Here is a 16,440-nt window from a genome sequence, read left to right on the forward strand (position 1 = left end):
ACGATTTTCATTCTAACATAAATTGGGTAAGTGTATGCTCAAATAACCATAATTAGCCATTTATGTGTGTGTGTAGTTACTCAAAATCCTTGTGCAAACATGGTGAAACTTTCCACACAACTGTCTCTGTAACATGTTTAATAATCAGGATCAGAATATCTATGCAAATACTGCATTAACAGCCTGTTGGTGAAGTTCCTCTGTGAATGTTTCCACAAGCTTCTTTTTGATATCTACATATATTCATAGGCCCATCAGTAGTTGGTGTAATTTGCTCTCATGTTCCTATTTTCCAAGTTTGTCAGACGTGTTGCACAGATACATTATAGTGATGTCATTAGTAAGGTAGTTTTGCTTCTTCACTTCTTCCATGCAGCTGATTTCCTCCTCCTTTGTTATAGGTGCTGGAACTGGGGGTGCTGCAGCAACCCATGGCTTGAAGTGGTTTCCATCATATACATGGTTTACAATTTGGTTCAAGGCTTCCCCTAGGAGCATCCCATGAGCAGTTCACAGAAGGCTGCGTCTGAAATTCAGACCAGCTTTTGGGTTGATTCTTCTTCCTCCTTCGGTCCACTATAAAAATTGTTCCAGCAGCCCTGGTTATAGTTGTAGTAACAAGGTTTGGGACTGTGTGTTGCAGGTTCCAGTGTTCCTCCCTGAGTTTATCAAATTGGATCAGACCATAGAAATTGACTCCCAATTTTCTCCCAATGAAGTCAAGACTTCAGTGGTGCAGGATCAGGGCATTCATTTTATTTAATAAAATGCTTTTATCTTTATTTTATTTTTAGTGACTTAAGTGCTAGTAAAAAACTCCAGGCTCAGAGGCCTGGAGACTAAAGTCCTCTCTTTATCTACAGAATAAGCACAGCAACAGCAGTGGGGGCAGTACAAGCTTCCCCATGCTGCCCTGCCAACATGTGTTAAATCTGGTTTGGAGAGGCCATCTCAATGGATAAGAGGTTAATTCAGTTAAGCCTCTGTTGAGGCATCCTACAAAGGTGGAAGTAATGTCTGATGGTTCAGCTGCTAGCCCAGGACCAGGGAGAGAGCTAGGTTTAATTCCCTGTTCCACCATGGACATACTATGTGAGCTTGGGCAAATTTCTCTGATTTCAGTTCCCCTGTCTGTAAATTGGGGACGCTATACTACCTCCAAAGGGTGTTTTGAGGATAAATATTAAGAATGCTTGCATACTATACCTAAGACAGGTGCAATGTTTTCATAAAGAGAACACCTCTCTGGCAGGAGAGTACTGAAATCCTAATCATATCACAAAGGCCTTTAAATAGATAGATCAGATAGGAGGTATAACTTTCTGTCTTACCACAACCTAGAGATGAAAGCCCCCATGTCCCATTACTAGTCTCATCGGCAGTCTAGTCCCCTGGATGCTAGACTAGTTGGTACACTAAGGTACTTCTCTCTATATGTTGTCTCATCATTCCAGAAAAAATAACATCTTTTCATCACTTTAATTTCTCATCCATGCTGCAACAGTTTATTTTATTTGTCTCTTCCTTCAGCATAAGTTTTGACCCATTCTGTAGGTGGATGCCCTGGTTCCTATTAGAGTTGTTTCTTAAGTGCTTTAGGGTCTCTGTGTGCTTCAGGAATGTGAAAATTGGCTAGCTGGGGTGTCAAACACAGGCTAAATGCATCTTCCCACTAGCAATGCATCTTGTGATCTCCAATAGCTGAAATGTTAATGTTTGAGTGGATTTTTATTAGGAATAGGTCCCAGAGACTCTAATTCAGATGTCAGAGGTTGACAGCAATATCAATAAAAAGCCAACAGCACAGCCTTTATTCCATACTCCAGTGCAGACATGTGACAAAAATAAGCATGACAATGTTATAGCTTCTCTTTCTGCCCAAAATGTAGCTACATTAATCTGAAAGACAGCTGATTTTTCAAGGTTAAAAGTGCTTAGCTACAAATTGATGAGCTATTATGCATGTCTGTGGTTTTCTTGATGATACTGTATTAATAATATGCGTGCAGAACAGGCCATAAAAATTCCATTTAAAGGTATTAAAGCATACTGGGACATTTAATCAGGTTAAAATTCCTGTCAGTTGGCTCTAGGCACAGTGTTGTTCAGTCAATGATTATCAAAGTGTGCAGATTATAAAGATGAATGCCGCTTACATCAGTTCTGATTTAGCTGAAATGACCTTTTTGTTTTGGGCATCTAACAAATGGTTCCATGGAATTACATAACATTGGTATAGTTACACTTTTGACTAGCCCAATTTCAGCAACCCTGATGTTTCGTGGTCTAAGTAGATTTGAATGAAAGGAGAGCAATGGAAGATTAAATATTTCCAGTGATGATGACAAACCTTTTGAAGAGAAATATCCAGCATGGTAAAACCGAAGTATGTTAAAATGCAGATCATTTCATCCACTTCCACCGTTTAGCCTCAAAAGAATATCCTCACTAGAAGTGTACAGAAACTTATTCTTAACCAAAATTACCATTACTATCAAGACCCAAGAGAAAACATTTCAGTTACAATAGCTTATCCTGATATGCTTAAAACCTTACTGGGTAACAAAAACATTGAAAAATAATAGAAATGGTACTTCTTGCTTGATTAGTTCCTCTATGGAGTTTGTAAAGTAATGTTGCATCTAAAGTCCCATTATACTGACTCCATATTAAAATTGCCCCTGTTTAAAATGAATGTGATTCTCAGACACTTCTGCAAGAATAAATGAGTCTGAAAATGGAAATAAAGCCAGATGATGGAATTGTACTTTTCTTATGTAATTTACATTTTTACAATCCTACAGGAAAAAAATGAAGCTATTTTTACTTGCATGGAAACAAATTTTTTAAGAGTATGAATGTCAATGTGGAACAGTGAACTAACTACACGCAACCTTTTCAATAGACTTTTTAGAATAAGCAGAAAATATTTTATGTTTGGTCTTGAAAGTTCAGTATACAGGTTATAAAGTACACAGTAAAATTGAAGTAATAATAGCACTTGGACCTGTTCTATAATTTTGGTATGTCACTATGAAAAGTGATGCGTATTTTACTTTCTTCACAGCTTGCAAAAGTAAAAATACTTAAAGCCTTAATTATACATACAATATATTATATAGTCTAAAAGAAGACAAATAGACTCCTTAGTGGATGTTTTATCTGCCTCATTGTCCAGCTATACCAGAAAGAGGACAGGAGATGCTGGAAATGTTTTAATTAGGCTTCAATTTTATTATTAGATGTCTGGGATTCCCCAGCAGATAAAAGTGTACCATGAGGTAATTCCAGGATCATTTCCATCAGCACCCCCCTTTTCCATCTTGGCCCCCTGCCAATCCACTGCAAGAGTGTAATTGTACTTTTCTTATGTAATTTACATTTTTACAATCCTGCAGGAAAAAATCCTACAGTGTTCTACTATGCTACATTGCCTCTCCATCAGTTTACCACAGCATCTCAGAAAAACTTAAATAGATGGAGAGATTCCTTTTTAGTGTGTGTGGGGTGGGGTGGGGGAGAAGGCTCAAGGACAGAGGATCACAGAAGTCTTTGTACCAATGCTCTCTGTTAAAGCTGTAGGTCCAAATAATCATCTTTTTCATTAATGTAATAGAGTTGGAGCTATTTGGCCAGTAAAATCCAGGCTAAGTGTGCACTTTTGGTTAACAGGAAAAACATTTCCTTTCTGAATATTGAGTCTGCTCATAATGTGGCTGTGAGGACTTCAGAAGCTTTAAAAAATGTAGCGAGATCAGGGATCCAAATGTACTGCTATCTACAAGAGTTGTTTTGGCATTATTACGTATGTAGAAAACATTTCCAGAAATAGTCCCAATAGATAGTTTGTGGTTCTCCAAAATTACAGCTGCTCTTCAAGAGGTCATTGGTACTATATAAATAGTGACTGCTCAGGGTTTACTCATTCCATTGTATCACATTATAATCAATTCTGTAATATACCTGCTATTATAGCCAACCAATTATTGTTAAAAATATCTTACACCATTATATTTGAATCGTATATCTTAATAATGACTGTTTTAAGGGTATACTAGCTACCAAGGTATAAAAGCCTAATCATATAATGTAAAATGTATTATCAATTTTCTAATCATAAATTATTTTTATCATCAGATAGGGAAGAAGCACTATTATAACAGTGCCTTATGGTATATGAAAAGCATGTCTAAGTACTACACACATTATAATATTTGTCATTAGTAGTAGCATTTCTTATCTCCACATCATTAGATGACACATCACTCATTTTAGACCTAAGTGTGCCTCTTTCCCACATAATATCTATGTTGCTTCACTGTTGATTCCTATCTAATTAGTGGCTCGAGCAAAGCAACATTTAAACTTTGATTACATATTACACTGGTCTACAATTTTTGAGAAGTCGTCTGCTTCAGAGATAAAATGTGCTATTTATTATGTATTTTGATGTGCTGAATTCAAATATGACAATTAAAACAACTGATTGGCTACTGTTTCTAAGATATTTAAGTTTTTACATTTTATGTCTATGTATATTGTGTAGATAGTAGAGTTTTAATCATAAATTGTAAACCTAGGTCTTTTCATGTGTTTATGGTTGCTTTACATGATAATATTTCACCTGTCCTGTTTATGTAACACTTTAAAAATCAGCAAAAGGGTTATATAAATAAAATTTATTATGAAACAAAAGGCAAAAAACTATTCTGTACATAGTTTAGTCCTATTCAGTGTCTACTCAGCGCTTCTTGGCTTGTCTCTTGTATTCATTAAATGGAGCATCTCTTGTCACTGTCCAGCAATAGTCTGCAAGCATTGATGGGCTCCATTTGCCCTGATAGCGTTTCTCCATTGTTGCAATGTCCTGGTGAAATCGCTCGCCGTGCTCGTCGCTCACTGCTCCGCAGTTCGGTGGAAAAAAGTCTAGATGAGAGTGCAAAAAATTTATCTTTAGTGACATGTTGCAACCAAGGCTTTTGTATGCCTTGAGGAGGTTTTCCACCAACAACCTGTAGTTGTCTGCCTTGTTGTTTCCAAGAAAATTTATTGCCACTAACTGGAAGGCTTTCCATGCCGTCTTTTCCTTGCCACGCAGTGCATGGTCAAATGCATCATCTCGAAGAAGTTCACGAATCTGAGGACCAACAAAGACACCTTCCTTTATCTTAGCTTCACTTAACCTTGGAAATTTTCCACGGAGGTACTTGAAAGCTGCTTGTGTTTTGTCAATGGCCTTGACAAAGTTCTTCATCAGACCCAGCTTGATGTGTAAGGGTGGTAACAAAATCTTCCTTGATTCAACAAGTGGTGGATGCTGAACACTTTTCCTCCCAGGCTCCAATGACTGTCGGATTGGCCAGTCTTTCTTGATGTAGTGGGAATCTCTTGCACGACTATCCCATTCGCAGAGAAAACAGCAGTACTTTGTGTATCCAGTCTGCAGACCAAGCAAGAGAGCAACAACCTTCAAATCGCCACAAAGCTGCCACTGATGTTGGTCATAGTTTATGCACCTCAAAAGTCGTTTCATGTTGTCATAGGTTTCCTTCATATGGACTGCATGACCAAAACATTGCCATTATGCAGTAAAACAGCTTTAAGACTCGTCTTCGATGAATCAATGAACAGTCTCCACTCATCTGGATTGTGAACGATGTTGAGGGCTGCCATCACACCATCGATGTTGTTGCAGGCTACAAGATCACCTTCCATGAAGAAGAATGGGACAAGATCCTTTTGACGGTCACGGAACATGGAAACCCTAACATCACCTGCCAGGAGATTCCACTGCTGTAGTCTGGAGCCCAACAGCTCTGCCTTATTCTTGGGTAGTTCCAAATCCTTGACAAGGTCATTCAGTTCACCTTGTGTTATGAGGTGTGGTTCAGAGGAGGAGGATGGGAGAAAATGTGGGTCCTGTGACATTGATGGTTCAGGACCAGAAGTTTCATCCTCTTCCTCTTCCTCATCTGACTCAAGTGAGAATGATTCTGGTGCATCAGAAACCGGCAGTCCTTCTCCGTGGGGTACTGGGCGTATAGCTGATGGAATGTTTGGATAATGCACAGTCCACTTTTTCTTCTTTGACACACCTTTCCCAACTGGAGGCACCATGCAGAAGTAACAATTGCTGGTATGATCTGTTGGCTGTCTCCAAATCATTGGCACTGCAAAAGGCAGAGATTTCCTTTTCCTGTTCAACCACTGGTGAAGATTTGTTGCACAAGTGTTGCAGCATATGTGTGGGGCCCACCTCTTGTCCTGATCTCCAATTTTGCAGCCAAAATAAAGGTGATAGGCTTTCTTAACCATAGTGGTTATACTGCGCTTTTGTGATTCAAAAGTCACTTCACCACAAACATAGCAGAAGTTATCTGCACTGTTCACACAAGTACGAGGCATCTCTGCTCACTTTGGCTAAACAGAAATGTGTCCCTTTGCAAAATCAAACACTGACAAATAAGAGAGCACGACACTGTATGATTTCTAGAGCTGATATAGGGCAATTTGTTCAGCAGAGTGATGTAAGCTTCGTTATGATTGCATCATCCATGACTTCTAGGAATAACATGATGCAATTCATATCATGTATGATGCAATACCAGCTTCAGATTGCATCATCCTAAAAAGCAAGTACTGTCCAAACCCAGTCATAGATTTATTCATAGCTCCAGTCAAAGATGTATTTTAGTCATTTCTGGTTTAAATTGAGATCCCTTCCCTTTATAACTCACTTATCCTCCGCCATTCCCAAGTCAAGGGTCGTATATACTGACCCAATAGCATATCTTGAAAACTAGAGCCAATCAACAATTTTAAGCATCATTTTCATTCTCAGTGACCCAGAATTAGTAAAGTTTGACTACATTTATTTCAGAAGCATTTCGGCTGTAGAGCAGTGTTATACATGTTAGAACTTCACATCACACCATGCCTCCTCTCCTGTTTTAGATATACACCAAGCTGCAACATTCAGATACGGTTCAGTCAACATTCAGATTTGTAATGTTGCAAAATTAAGGGGTTTTCCAAGCTGGTTGGTTCAGTCCATTGTAGTAGTAGTTGCCAGCTACAAAATTCAGATTTTGGAGCCAAGCTCAGCTAGGGGCCTTTGGATCCAAGGTTTTATTCAGGTACATGTCTGTCTATCACATTTAGGCATCATCACTTGGTGGTGTGTGCTGTGTCACCCACTAAAAAAGTCTGTCACTCATGTATCTTGAAGAAATAAGCCTAAGCCTATGGAGAAAAAATGTACTAGCTACACAAAGGAAGTGCCTGGATCCTTTACTTTTTTCAAGCAGAGGCTGAGGTAATGAAATCAAGGCCAGTTGGGTACATCAGTCCTTGTGTTAGCATAAGTGTAATGAGGAGTCCCTTGCTCCTCATCCCGCTGGATGTGTTCTTATTCAGGGAGAGTGGTTTGAGCATTGGCTCGCTAAACCCAGGGTTGTGAGTTCAATCCTTGAGGGGGCCACTTAGGGATCTGGGGCAAAATCAGTACTTGGTCCTGCTAGTGAAGGCAGGGGGCTGGACTCGATGACCTTTCAAGGTCCCTTCCAGTTCTAGGATAGGATATCTCCATTTATTTATTTATTTATTTATATATGCAGGGAAGTCAATCTTAGCTGCTTCCCACTGGTGATGAAGGTCTTAAAGGCCCATTTCATCACAGAATACGTCTATACTACCCGCCGGATCGGCAGGTAGTGTTCGATGTATCAGGGATCGATGCCTGTACTCCACCTCAGCAGGACGAATAAGCGGAGTCGACGGGGGAGCCGCGGCGGTCGATTCGCCACCGTGAAGATGGCCTGGTAAGTCGAACTAAGATACTTCAACTTCAGCTACACGAATAGCGTAGTTGAAGTTGCGTATCTTAGTTCGAACCCCCCCCCCCCCCGCTAGTGTAGCCCAGGCCTTAGACATCTTTCATTAGAGAAGCTTTTAAAATCATAGCTACAACTAGAAAAACTCATTTCCTTATCTTTATGATAAAATTGATTCTGGATAAACTAAGAGAACTTTGAGAGAATCCTATATTATCTGGTATCAGAGGGGTAGCCGTGTTAGTCTGAATCTGTAAAAAGCAACAGAGGGTCCTGTGGCACCTTTAAGACTAACAGAAGTATTGGGAGCATAAGCTTTCGTGGGTAAGAACCTCACTTCTTCAGATGCAAGTAATGGAAATCTCCAGAGGCAGGTATAAATCAGTGTGGAGATAACGAGGTTAGTTCAATCAGGGAGGGTGAGGTGCTCTGCTAGCAGTAGAGGTGTGAACACCAAGGGAGGAGAAACTGCTTCTGTAGTTGGATAGCCATTCACAGTCTTTGTTTAATCCTGATCTGATGGTGTCAAATTTGCAAATGAACTGGAGCTCAGCAGTTTCTCTTTGGAGTCTGGTCCTGAAGTTTTTTTGCTGTAAGATGGCTACCTTAACATCTGCTATTGTGTGGCCAGGGAGGTTAAAGTGTTCTCCTACAGTTTTAAAACCTGTTAGTTTTAAAACTTCTGTTAGTCTTAAAGGTGCCACAGGACCCTCTGTTGCTATATTATCTGCTGACTGCTGAGTAAAGGCAGTGAAGCTAGTTAACATTCTGCTGCTTCTCACAGAATAAAGGGATGTCATTTAATTCAACATCCTCAGTCTTTTGTAGAAATAATTATAAAATGCAAATATTTAAAATCACTTATGCAATTTGCATCTTCTCTTCTGCTTTGAAACTAATGATGCATTCTGACAATATTCCATAGTTTAATAAATCTCTTATCAACGCATGGCTACTTTGGCTGTTTAAAGCTGAGGGAGTCCAAACAGCATCCTAGACATTTTCCTACAATACCTTCCCTTACACATATGTTAACTGCAGAATTCTATTTTTGGATTGTTTTTCTTGTTCTCAGGTTTTTAATCTCTCTGTTTTTACATCTTTACTAATGGACACAATTTTGTAACTCATTCAGGATACGACCCTATTGTATATCTGAATATAGTAAAATGAGGCAAAATAAGTATAGGCTTTATAAGCATGTGTTTAGGGTCCCAGCTTCAGGATTCATGTGATTACATAAAAATCTCAGTTTTCATTTTTTTGAAAGAAAGTTTCTAGTCCTAATGTTTGTGAAGAAAAGTTTGAAAATGTGACCCAAATATGTGACCAGTGCAGCAAAGTATGCTTGAGTCTGCAGACAGCCTGAAACAATAGCTCTTAGTGGGTGAGCTACCTCATGTGTCTCAATAGGATATTCATTTCAAGAGCTATGGCTTTGAGATGCTGCGCCAACACAACCCCAGCAAATGACCATGTAGGAGAAGAGTACAGCAGGCCTGGCTCATCACCCAAACAGATATGGCCCAGCTGCTGGGTAAAACTGGGGATCCCCCTCCTACCACTTCTGCGTCTCTAGATGAAAGCACTGAGGCCACCTCTGGAGAGGGGAAGAGTGGGGCCATATCCGACAGTCCCTTTTTGGAAGGGGATTGTGGGGTATCCCCTGCTGTGGCCACTCCAGCTGTGAGATGGGGCTATGGCAGGTTGGTGGAGCAATGGATGTTGGGGTGCTCTGGTGTGCCTTCGGCCCCAAACTAATTGAATCTGTCCCTGGTTACAAAGAGAACTAGAGATACAGTATTGAAGAGATATTTCAAACGACAGGTAGAATATCCTGCCGTTTTGGAACACGGGTGCAAAACAGGTTCATCCTTTTTTAGTGTGTTGTGATTATGAAAATACACCACCTTCCTCATATGTCCAGATTAAAAAAAAATGTGTGTTCACATATTGCAAACACCTAAGGTTAGAAACTTCAACTTAGCTTCCTTGGTATAATTTTTTTAAAGAAATAATAATTTGTACTTCTATAAGGCTAAATTGTGGCTCTCTCATAAATGCCAAGAGTAAGGGAATCTAAAGGGGAATTTTTCTGTGACAGAGCTAGATCTGGTACCAGATTACTTCCCCCCCGCTAGGTTGTTTCAACTGTGCTGGAGGGTGTATTCTGGGGATGGAGCCAAGGCTCTGCATACTCACCCCTGCCCTACCAAGCCCCACCCCGGCCCCCTACATCCAAACATGAGTAACTGCCCTACAGAGTTACAGAGTATCTGCCCTGCTCTCCCCTCCTCTCTGCATTGCTACCTGTCATATAAGTAGCCTGTGCAGTGGTGTAAGCCGGGAATCCCCATGCAGGCATGGAGCGTGAGTGACAATCTCGCCCACAATTAGCACCTTCCACCCACTGCACAAGTGATTTCTGTTCCTGTGTCCCCACACAATATTTCATGTATTTATGTTGTTTTATCTGTGTGATTAAAATATACAGAATGAGTTAGGCTGGGTTAACACTGCGGTAGAACCTATGGTATATTTTTAACTTTTGGAATTGAAATGCTAATTAAAAGGGGTCAGCAGCTGAATTTGGCCCTATATTTGTATTAAGATAAATTACCATAGTTTGTGTGATTATAATACAATTAAAGACAACAAAATATTGTTTATTTTCCAGGGATAAATATTTAAATAAGTACAACAAATAACATTTGGATTAAAAACCTGAGCACTTCTAACTTTTCCCAAATACAGTAATTTACTAAAATCTTGAAATACTAACGAATTGGTATGAACCCAAGTGGATGGGGGAGGGGGAGAGGGGAATGAAGACCTACATCAATATTGTCTTTCAGAAGCTGCAAAAACAAATAAATGGTATCCCAGTCCTGAATAAGTCAGAAAAGACCAAGTACAAGGCCTTATTTCACTGACTATGTTGCAACACAGCAGGTATAAGGAAAATAACCCTCACCCCCTGTACCTTTTGTCTCTGTGTAGTAGCTAATTAGGGCCCTGATTACCACCTTCTGCAGGAAACATCTGTGGGGAAAAATGTCAAGGGGTGAGAAAACCTCTGTGGAGCACTCTCAAAATTCTCCCATGAGGGGGATGGGCTTGCCTCCTGTAGAAGAAGCAGGTAATTCTCGAACCTAGCAGATCTTTGGAAATCTGTAGATCTATTGAGAGACCTGTGTCTCTACAACTGCTCCAGAGCCTCCTGGCTTCACAGCTCAGGCCCCCAGATTTGAGCTGGCCTTGGAGCCTGCTCTTCCCAGGATGATTCCATAGGTTGGCGGGGGTACCAATATTTGTTACACACCCACTGTTGACCCTGAGCTTCCCTGATTCCTGTTTTCTTTCCATGTTTCTTTCCTTGAGCCAGCCTTCGGGGTGGGTGGATGGGAAATGGGGGCAGAGGCGGTGCTAGCCCATTGAAGGCCTTAAGCAGGAATATTTTTTGACCCCCCCCCCACATACTAAAGTGAATAGGGGACCCCTTGAGTAAGCCTAAGCATTTGCTTAGTCTGCTTATGCCTAGTGCCAGTTCTGAGTGGGGGGAGATCTGCCCACAGAGGGTGTCCTCCATGCTAAAATGCTGAGAGAATAATCTCCACCTAAATTCATATTCAATACAAATTTCTGAGTTATTGAAAGTTAATGATCAGATACTCCACGAAGTACAAAAATCTAAATAAAAAACACAGCTTTCTATAAAGCAATTTATAATCCAAAAATGATAAAGTACATTGATTTGTATGTGAGATTTTATAGTTCCAACTATATGCAGTGCCAAGTATTCAAAGACATACTGTACTCTGGATTCTTGGATAAACCATTGCAATCTGGTACATCCACTGTATAATCCAAACAACATCTGTTACTCGGAGAATTAATATAAAATTGTATCGTCTCAGTACTGATAGGACCTAAGCTCCCGGTAGAAGAGATCTAATGTTTTTAAAGCTAGTCAGTTGCATCTTGAATTTGCCCATTTCTTTTCACCTCCATTGAAAATTGCATTAAATTGTATCTAGCAAGACAGAAAAACCCCAAACAGTTTGACACATGTTGTGAATGTTGGTTAATAAATGTAGAACAAAGTTGGCATATTTATAATCTGTGTAACCCTTCTGGCAACTGGTTAATAGCAACAAAAAGGGCCTGTTTCAGTATATCTAGGGTCCCTCTAGACAAATAACTAAACTGGCTTGAGCTCCCACTCAGAAACCTGGGAAAACTAAATACCCTCTTTCTGGGTGCCTTCACGGGCAGAACTTCCCCACTCACAAGTACTCCACTATTGTCTATAGAAAGGACATTTTTATTAGGGGAAAGAGAACACAGTCATAAGGGGGAAAAGCAACAACATATATTTGCAAATGTGATGGGGTGATCACCCCACACTAGCTCTGTAGGGGTTAAGGTGACCCAGATGGGGCCAATTAACCTTCACAGTTGCACCTGACAGATGATCCAGGGATTAATAAACTCTAATTGCTGAGCAAGCTCAACTGGGGAAGAAGCTGGACTAGAGTTATAGAAAGAGGACGTTTGTAGTAGCAAGGGGCTATAGGGAGAGAGTCTACACCCACTCTCTAGATACAATGCAGTGGGATTGAGGAAACCTGGGCAAGAGAATAAGCCCTGGAAGAAAGGTCAACTGGAGGAAGAAAGCTTGAGAAGAAAGTGTAGGAAGAAGCCCAGGGGAAAAGTAGTAAGTAAGGGGATTGTGTAGACTTTAGCTGCTGGTTACAGGGTTCCTGGACTGGAACCCAGTGTAGAAGGAGGACTTGGGCCACCAGCCACTGGGAAGTGGTGCAGGACTCTGGAGCTGCCATCTGGACAGCTGGTCCAGCAAAACTTGGATGCCCCAGGAGATGGGGGACTACATAATGTCCTAGCTGAAAGGCCAAGTTATGAAGAAAGAGAATTGGGAATTACAGGAGGAGGAAACCACTGCAGTGATGAAGTGACAATCGGTAAGGGGTGCCATATGGGAAGAAAGCTATTATGCCATGCTTGGCCAGGTGGAGGCGATCTTGCAGTGTGTGAACCCTGTTACAGCAAATAAAAAGTAAAATGCTTCCCACCCCATCACCCAGTAACTTGGGCAGTAGTCCTTCTAACTCCATTTCCACCTGCTGGTGAGAAATCCCACCGGTGATATTCCCTTGACTGCACCACATTATTCATCCACCAAGGCTCACTCACAGTTTGGATCAGTCTGTAGCAGTAGTCCAAGTGTGTCTGTGGAGGTCTGTCTCTAGTCCCCAGGGATCTTCTTGCATTATCCTATCTGCAAGTGCTACCCTAAGTTAGATCCCTGATTCAGCTTTATTATGGTGCTGGGTAGGTGGGGCCTCACGAGAGTCCACTCAGCTTGCACACTAAAGTGCTCATGGAATGGGAGGCAAGAACACTTAAGGCCCTTGAGCAGAGTCTTGTCTGCTTGGCAAAGAGCTCTTTCCCCTCCTTGAGCTTCCCTGGTAGCCCCCTACCTCCCAAAATTCAAGGTCATGTATAATTATGGTGACTCATCAAATGTCACTGGAAGACTTGTGTGTAAGTAGCCTGCAGAAATGAAGTGCATTTCCCCCCTTTTTTCCAACAGAGGAGGGAGTAGAAAGCTCTTCCCCCTCTGGAGCTTCAGGATGTAGATGTGTGTGTGTTAAATCATTTCTTTTTACCTCTTTGAAGTAAATAGACTTCATTGTTCTTCAGTGTGTCCTAACAGTAGGGGCTGATCATACGCCTATTGAAGTAAATGGCTTTTGATTAGGGGATTGGGCTTTTTGAGGGAAAGTAAAAAGTCAATGCAAGAAGAGAGTGATAGAATTGATGATGTAGAAGTCTTTCCTGTTTTCTCTTAGTCCTTAGTTTTCACAAATCCATGTGATGTAGACAACTGACAATAACAAGATATATCAAACTTATTCCTTTGTAGAGCTTGAATTAGAGCCCTGTCTCTTCCTCACAAAACACAAGTCTCTACCATTGATCTTTGAAGGCTTTAGACCAGTGTGCATCAACTTTTTTGATACCAGGGACTGGCTTGCTGCCTTCCTAAACTGTATCAGGGAGTTTTCAGGATCAGTGCCAGTCCATGGACTGGTCATTGAGAAACACTGATTTAGTCAATGTAACAGTGTTTGTACTATAGGAGAATATAGAAATGTAATAGCATTCTACAGAGATTAACCCCAAACCCTATAAAATATAATAGAGAATTATATGATTTATATAGATATTTTTCGTAATGTCTTATGGAATTCTATAATACAAATATACTTTTCAGTTAAATGCTACACACCATGTATGTAAAGCAACAGGTCAAATTCTCAGTAATAACTAAACAATAGTGGTAGGTCTCATGATCTGTGGGCAATATGAACATATGCCCTAGTACATTATATACTGCCACTCCTCCTAGTTATTTTATAAAGCTTGTCTTGTGTACTCAAAGTTTACAGGAGCTCTAACAGTTGGACATTAATCTGTAATAAATTCATGTACTGCAGACAAATTACACCTACCTGTATGGACAGGATTAGAGCCCTGGTCATTCAGACAGCTGAACAAGCCTCTACCATATTAGCAAGAGTTTCTGCTACTAGCTAAGAAAGGTGGTAATAATAAATCCTTACCTTACTATCACTTGCACTCTGGTTCCTTGAATTCTCAGGACGCCATGAACCTATTTTAGGCTACATCTACACTACAGGGGGGGGGGTCGATTTAAGATACGCAAATTCAGCTACGCGAATAGCGTAGCTGAATTCGACGTATCGCAGCCGACTTACCCCGCTGTGAGGACGGCGGCAAAATCGACCTCCACGGCTTCCCGTCGACGGCTCTTACTCCCACCTTCGCTGGTGGAGTAAGAGCGTCGATTCGGGGATCGATTGTCGTGTCCTGATGGGACGCGATAAATCGATCCCCGAGAGGTCGATTTCTACCCGCCGATTCAGGCGGGTAGTGTAGACCAGGCCTTAGGAGCCAGGTTGACAACCATTGTGTGCCCATCTTCATGAGAGCTGCAAACATGAACAAATAATACTGGTTTAATGTGTATTCTTTACTATTCTGTAATATATTTAGATGCAGTTACTGGCTAAAGAAGTTTATTCTGTTCTCAGATGTCACTCCCATTTCTGTTTTGCATTTCATACTGTTTTGTCCACTTCTTGCTTTGTTAAAGCTGGGTATTTTCTGTACCTGGCTTTGCTGAAGTTTTGAAAGCTGATTTTAATTAATCAATGAAATAGTAACTTACAGTCTATTGTTATAAAAGAAAACTTTTTTTTTTCTGGACCTAATGGGCTGCACTTGACTTCAAACAAACACTGTCTAAATATTCATCACATGAAAAAACCAACCTTTTATTAAAGTCACTATTTGAATTTGATCAAATATATGAAATATGCCATTATTGTAGGATATTTTTTATTTTTTTTTAAAGTTACAATTCTAACAAGATACTTGAGGGGTTGTAGTTATTGAGGTTATTTAATAAAAACACAAATATCCTGTACAGAAGGTTTAAACCTACACTCAATAACTTCCATCCACCGAAGATGTCCAATTACTTGCTTATAGTTAAACATCATAATTAGAACCATAGAAAAATGTTGGAGGCCACTCACATTAGTAATTTGTCTTCTAAGAGATGTAGAAATTCACCTCCCATTTTTGCTTACCAGAGCACACAGTTGTGTAACAGTTAAATCACTCAACATCTGAAAGCTGCCATGAATGTCTCTCTTCAAATGACTTCAGGAAAATGTCATTGATGTTTTATGACATTTTTTTGATTTATGGCTGAACTGTGACAATCACATAACTGCCATTCATATACACAGTCAGAAAAAATACCTACTGCAATACTTTACAAAGGTCCCATTCAGCTTTAACACTGTTCCTTAGCCATAAAGGCAAATGAGTCCTCCTCTGATCATATTATTCTGTTGCTATCTAATGTATTGCCTCCAGTTATACTACATACAATGGACTAGACTCTGTGGTCCAGATGAGTTGAATTCAGCAGAGGACTAGACGTGGGAGATTAAAGGAGGTTTGAAGCCCTCTTTACATTCACCAATCCTGGAGCTAGCTGGAGACCAGGATGGTCCTGCACATAGGCCTGGTCTACACTACGACTTTAATTCGGATTTAGCTGCCTTAATTCGAATTAACGCTTGACCCGTCCACACAACGAAGCCATTTAATTCGAATTAAAGGGCCCTTTAATTCGATTTCTGTACTCCACCCCGACGAGCGGAGTAGCGCCAAAATCGAATTTGTCAATTCGAATTAGCGTTAGTGTGGCCGCAATTCGATGTTATTGGCCTCCAGGAGCTATCCCACAGTGCACCATTGTGACCGCTCTGGCCAGCAATCTGAACTCGCATGCACTGGCCAGGTGGACAGGAAAAGCCCCGGGAACATTTGAATTTCATTTCCTGTTTGCACAGCGTGGAGAGCACAGGTGACCACAGAGAGCTCATCAGCACAGGTAACCATGCAGGCTGATAATCGAAAAAGAGCACCAGCATGGACCGTACAGGAGGTACTGGATTTGATCTCTATATGGGGAGAGGATTCAGTG

This window comes from Emys orbicularis, chromosome 11 (genome assembly GCF_028017835.1).
Source record: "Emys orbicularis isolate rEmyOrb1 chromosome 11, rEmyOrb1.hap1, whole genome shotgun sequence".
NCBI classification, from domain to species: domain Eukaryota; kingdom Metazoa; phylum Chordata; order Testudines; family Emydidae; genus Emys; species Emys orbicularis.